General features: G+C 31.1%; 2 pseudogenes; both read left to right on the forward strand.

Annotated features, from left to right (window-relative positions):
• Positions 1-1,011: 1,011 nt before the first annotated feature.
• LOC121999047 lies at positions 1,012-1,151 on the forward strand (annotated as a pseudogene).
• Positions 1,152-1,157: 6 nt separating this feature from the next.
• Positions 1,158-1,367, forward strand: LOC121999050 (annotated as a pseudogene).
• The last annotated feature ends 5,337 nt before the right edge of the window (positions 1,368-6,704 follow it).

A 6,704-nucleotide genomic window follows, 5' to 3' on the forward strand; every position in this document is an offset into this window, starting at 1 on the left:
TTCCCAACTGCCTGGCTTCACTCACCAGGACTTCCCATCTTCCTGGATTCACTCACCAGGTCTTTCACCTGACTTCACTCACCAGGATTTCCCTTCTGCCTAGCTTCACTCACTAGGTCTTTCACCTGACTTCACTCATTAGGATTTCCCAACTGCCTGGCTTCACTCACCAGGACTTCCTAACTGCCTAGCTTTACTCACCAGGACTTCCCAACTGTCTGGCTTCACTCACCAAGACTTCCCAACTGTCTGACTTCACTCACCAGGACTTCCCAGTCAAGTATCCAGTCAACCTTGACCTACTTGACTCTTCTTCACATCAATCTGGTCAAACCTTAACCAGAAGGGAATTGCTCCAGCAATCTCCCCAATCGGATGATTGCATCTGCAAGCTCCACATACTGTCAGTCTCCATGTATTGTCAAATATCGAAACCCAAACAGCAAGACTCAAACTTTAGCCAACTCAAGCTTGGTCAACCTGGTCAACCTTGACCCAAGGGATGCTGGATTTCTGAGCCACCTGTCATGAGCGCTTTTCGATTTACCATATATATATATATATATATAATTAGACCATAATACGTAATCAAAAATACCATATGTTGTCAAGTTTGATAGATCTTGTCAAAATACCATATGTTGAACGACATAGCTTTATATTGAAAAATTATACCGTTTAGTCATGTCAATTTCATGTCTTATATATCTTACTTTTTACTATTTTAGTAAGAATCTCCCCCTTTACTAACTTTGGTGAAATCCAAAATGAAAGTACATTAATATCCTTTTTATTATTTATATCGAAAATAATTTTAAGGTTTATTAGTAATTTTCACAATGCATCAATCAGTGACCTAAAGTTCGAAATTCTGCTGTGGTATATTATTGAGAATTTTTCTCATTAATCAATTAGAAATCTAAAGTTCTTTTTAGTCCCACATCTTAGAATTGATAACACTGCAAGCAGAGAATCTTTTATAAATACCTTGAGTTGGCGATGTTAAAAACCATACTGTTCTCACCTTTTTGACTAAGATCAAGTATGTTATTAAATTCATTTTTATAGGGGGTCCGTTATAGTAGCTTGCTGCTAGTATTCTTAAGCGTCACTCTATCATTGCACTATTGCATCGGTATGGTGCACCCTACCATTACCTAATTTTTGGATGCGCTTTTGGTTAAGATTAAGTGTAATATTTATTCTTATCAGTTTAATATATGATATAAAGAATTAAATTATTTTTTTTATTAAAGAGGGTATGTTTTCCGCATGTGTTCATGTATTACATTACACACGCAAGTAGGGGTGGAGCCACGTATAGCTATGGTGGGGCAGTTGCCCCACCTCAATTTTTTGCAACCCTTAAAGGTATATACAATTATAAAAATATTAGAGTCTTGTCTCACTAAAAAAAAAATAGGATCAATCCTCAAAAATTAAAACTATTTTTATACGCCAATTCTTCTTCCCTCAAATCTCTCCCTATGTTAGCCTACCAGATATTATGCTGAATGAAATAAAAGAAGTATTTATTTTATTATTTGATTATTTTATGCTTACTTATATAAAAATAAATATCTATATAAAATCCATAATATATTGTTGTAACTATGATTTTAGCATATAAGATTGTTATATACAAGAGAATTAAAATCATAGTTAATATATTTAAAATGCCCATAATTGATTAAAGTATAGATCTTTAATTGGTAATCATTAATGCAGTTTGCTGACATTATGAATATGATAGTCTTATAGGACAATCAATGTAGTGACACTAAGCAGAGACATTTTATATAATATGATTATATAGGGCAAGGACCAGATGTGATTTAAGAGTCTATGTTTAAAGTATCATTATAAAGACTCAAATCAACATCGCTAAGATGATCATATGTAGATCAATCTAAATCTTGAGTAGTCAAAGACTCCTTGTTCGTATTAACAGGTCTCTTGATTTGTTTGTTAAAACCTATTTTAATAATAAGTGTAACACTAACATTTTGGAGAATCGGTTATACATTCAACTAGCAGTATGATTAATAAATACGAAATCTATAACTTCCGAAAGGATGCTAAAATGGTTCTCTTGAGTATTGATTCTAGCACTGAATAATTTGACAGCTCTAATTCATAATTAGATTATGAATTAACTGTTCACTAGGTACTTAAGGTTTTATAAACAAAAAGAGAGGTAAATGGTAATTTCACCTGGCTCTATTTGTGGCAAAAAGTGATTCGTTCGCCTTGAGCGCCTCTGCCAACCCGTCCGTAGGCCAACATGGAGGAGGTACATCCATCTCTATTTGTGAACCTTGAACAGAGTGTTAATCGTCATGTAATGATTATATCAATGGATTGTTCATATCTTTTGAGTAAATATGTTCCATAATTTTCAAGAGTACAATTTCGAGTTTTAGTGGAATAATAATGGAGTTAATAAATTAGATAATTAACTAAAAAGCTTTAATTAATTTTATCTAAATTTATTGGAGCTTGAAATTATGGGTTCATGGTCCCGAACCATTTCGTGTAATCGGATACTCTTAAATAAAATTGTTTATTATTTAAACTAGAGAGAATATTCTATTTATAATTTGATTACAGATAAAATATAAAAGAGAGAAATCAAATATTTGGCAATATTATAAATCTTCTCACAAATTTTATAATACACACATTTCCCTCTTTCTCTTTCATTTCTTCTCTCTCATTTTATATTACACATTCTCCTCTCTCTTATGCTATATAATACATGTCCCTCCCTCTTGGGATGAGAATTTTTGTGAAAAATTCTATAGTTGTGAGAAAAGTTAGGAGAGTTAGCTCACACTTTTGTCCATTAGTTGATTGAAAAATTGGTGAGGAAGATCGTGGTATTGAAACAATTCCGATGACCTACGAATCTTAGACATGAACTCAAGATCCAAAAAATATCCAGTAATGATTCTAATCTCTTTTGTAGAATTGTAAATAAAATATTATAATATTTGCATGTTGAATTATAAGAGATTTTGTAAAAATTCTTATAATTAAATAAGATAATTTGTTCGATCTAAATAAAAATATTTTATTGTGAAAAAAAATTAAAAGTTTTTTAATCTAATTTTAGACACCTTCTGCAATGCATCGAACAATTAAAAACCAATAAATAATATTAGAGTAGAAAGTATTATGATATTTTAATTATATAGATGACCACATGATTTGTTAGATGTTTGATTGAATGTCATGAATTATATTTTTTTATTAATGCATTGATAGAAATTGGCTAATTTTATTAACGCATGAATTTGTTCGATGTACGTTTGTATCTGATTTTATTATTTATATCAAACCAAAATTATTCTCTCTAATTACCAAAGAGTTTGAATTTTACAGATGGGTAGTTTTCAAATTCTACCATGCATTTATTAGCCTCAAAGACCCCACTGTTCAAGTATATTTATTTCAAATTAGGTGATATATTTAATAGTTTTGATAATTAATATAATTATCAAAAGTTAAGTATTTTGATTATTTCAGTGGACAAATTGAATTTTGAAAGCACCGTTTCATGTTCAAATTAATTTTAATATTTAATAGTTTTTATAATTAATGTAACTATCAAAAGTTAAATATAATTTTGATAATTAATATAATATATAATCATCGAACAAGAAGGAATAAAATTATTTTATTCGAAATAGTCAATTTGTTTAATAATTTTGATAATTAATGTAATTATAGAAAGTTAAATAGTTGAATTCCAAAAGTTGACAAAATTAATTCAATTAGTTGATTTTATAATTTTATCAAAATATTTCAAGGTCATGAACTACTAAATAGAGGAAATTAAAGAATACAAGTTTAAGACAATTCCATATTTTACTCAATGATTCCTGATGTTCATGATAGTAATATGTCATTTAGAATTAGGTGTGTCTATCCTATGCATTACAGCATGTCACATGTCGCAAACATCATGTATAATTGTAATTAATAAATTGTTTATGTTAGTTCTAGGTAATACATGACCAAGATTAATTAGAATTATAAAAGAATTAAGAATTCTATAGACCTAGGTAATTAAGACATGAGTTGTCTAATTAATAATATGATTATTAATATATATGATAAATGGATAATTAGTTATCTAAGAAATTAAATAATGAGTAATTATTTATTGATCTCCTTCGTTGATCTAGCAGCTTGAAAGTTGAATGACGCCTCTTAACGCTCTGATTAGTTACCCTATAGGTGGTGTCCGTTTTGATTCAATATCAAGACTAGATATCTAATGATAAAATTTTTAATGTATTTTAAGTTTGAGCCGTCCTTACGGTCACGCTCTTGAGTTAAGTCTAAAATTTGAAACGAATGTTTTACTCATAAAGATATGAGATCAAAGTGGTTGATTATATCTTTGACCAAATTTTTTTCCCCTCGGTAGTTAATATGTGTGTGAATAAAAGTTATTTTGGCACACATATGTTAATCAAGAAGTTTCTTGGTTTGACTAAGAAAGGAATGTGACCTTTCCAATGACGGCATCATTGTTTATGGATAATTGAATTAGCAGAGGAATAGTATATGAGATTTTGTATTTTATTCTTGCATTCTTACATCATGTTTTCTATTTCTAAATATATACATATGGATATTCTTTTCAAACAATTTAATAATTTTATGCTATTTATTTGAATTCAGTAATAATTTCAATGGGAAATATAATTATGTTTTTACTTGCAAACAATACTTTGACCGAGGAAAACTTTCCTAAGTGGAAGAGAAATATTAATATTGTGTTGATCAATGAGAAAAATAGATTTGTTCTTACATAGGAATGTCCACCCGCACCGCTTGCCAACAATAAGGCTAAGGGATATATACCTGCTAGCATGTCTGATGCACTAAGAAGCAAGATGGAGCCCAAGGAATTTTCTTTTGAGATCATGGAATCTCTACAAGAAATGTTTGGTCCACAAGAAAGTACACAAACGCTAGAATGATTCTTGGCATTCATGTTTGTGATCATGTCATGTAGATGACGAATTATTTTTCTGAGAATGAGATGCATGAGGCTATAATTGATAAGGGCAGACAAGTGAGCATAATTTTGAATTTTCTCCCTAGTGACTTCATCTCGTTCACCAGCAACTATATCATGAATAAGCTGAATTATGGGATGACTCAGCTGCTGAATGAACTACAAACCTTTGAAGCTATCTTAGGACTAGTGAAGAACAAGGTTGAACCAAATGTTGCCGATAAATCCAATTCTTCAAAAGGTTTGAAGAGAAAAATGGACAAAGGGTGGTAAATCTGGTGGTAAATTCAAAAAGTCAAAGGATGGGTCTAAGAACAACAAACCCAATTACAAGAATACCGAGAAGAAGACTAAAGGAAAATGTTTCCACTGCGGTGTATATGGGCATTGGAAAAGGAACAATCCAAAATACCTCGTAGAGCTGAAGGAGAAGAAGAAAGGTTAATTTGATTTACTTGTCTTAGAAGCTCATTTAGTAGAGGATGGTTCCACCTTCTGGATAGTTGATTCAGAGCCACTAATCATGTTTATTCTTCTATACAGCTACTTAGTTCTTTGAGGGAGCTTACTAATAGGGAGTTGACATATAGATTTTGCAATGGGGCATTAGTTTCATTCAAGGCAGTGGAAGTCGTCCGTTTAAATTTTAAAAATAAATATTTAGTGTTGAACGATATTTATTTTATTCCTGGATTTTGTAGAAATTTGATTTCTATTTCAAAATTTCATTAACAATTATTTGGTATTTCCTTTTAAGAAAATGGAATTTCTATTTCAAGAAATGGTCTTAAAATATATCATGCAAGAATGAAAAACGGGTTATATGTCTTTAAGCCTTGTGAATGTTTATCATTAAATATTGAACTATTCAAAGTAGCTTATGTTGGGATCGGATCATAGCGGAAAACATATAATGAATCATGGATCTTTCGTGGTACATATAGTTTTACACAAAATTATATAAAAACATACCTCGAGTCCTCGATAGGTGTGAATAATATCACAGACAAATAAGATAGATAAGAGCCCCACGTGTGACTCCTCTAGCGGTATCCACGCGCACTAGATCACGAACTTGACACGACCCGTTACGTGCTAGCCTCTTGGATCGACAAAGCCTTAGAAGCACTACGATCTCTTTCGAACGAATAAGAAGTTGACGAGGGAAACTCGGAGAGAATTATTCTCCTTTGCATCTTTCCAAGGATGACTACTTATAGCTTCCAAGGAATACGAAGAGTTAAGTTCTCAATAAATTCATCATTTATGATCTTCATTAATTAGGAAGATGAAGAGTTATAGGCTCCATAAATTCTTCATTTATAACCTTCATTATGATAACTCTTCAAATTCTTCATTAATTATCATTATGATGACTCTTCGAATTCTCCATTAATCATCATGATTATGGCTATTCGAATTCTCTTTTCTTTGTATCAAATAAATCCATATTTGATCTTGATCTCGACTAACTTCCGATACCATTGTTCATGTCTACGTGCTATGCGTGCGACCCTCTAGGTTTTATACACGAAGGCAGTGTATATCCATACACAGACTAAGATAATCGTCTAACAACAGTTTTTAGTCACCCAACGATATAAAATTAATATCAGTCATAAACTGTAAACCACTATGAACTAATTACTGTGTAATTCAATCTCTTCATCTA

This window comes from Zingiber officinale, chromosome 6A (genome assembly GCF_018446385.1).
Source record: "Zingiber officinale cultivar Zhangliang chromosome 6A, Zo_v1.1, whole genome shotgun sequence".
NCBI lineage: Eukaryota > Viridiplantae > Streptophyta > Magnoliopsida > Zingiberales > Zingiberaceae > Zingiber > Zingiber officinale.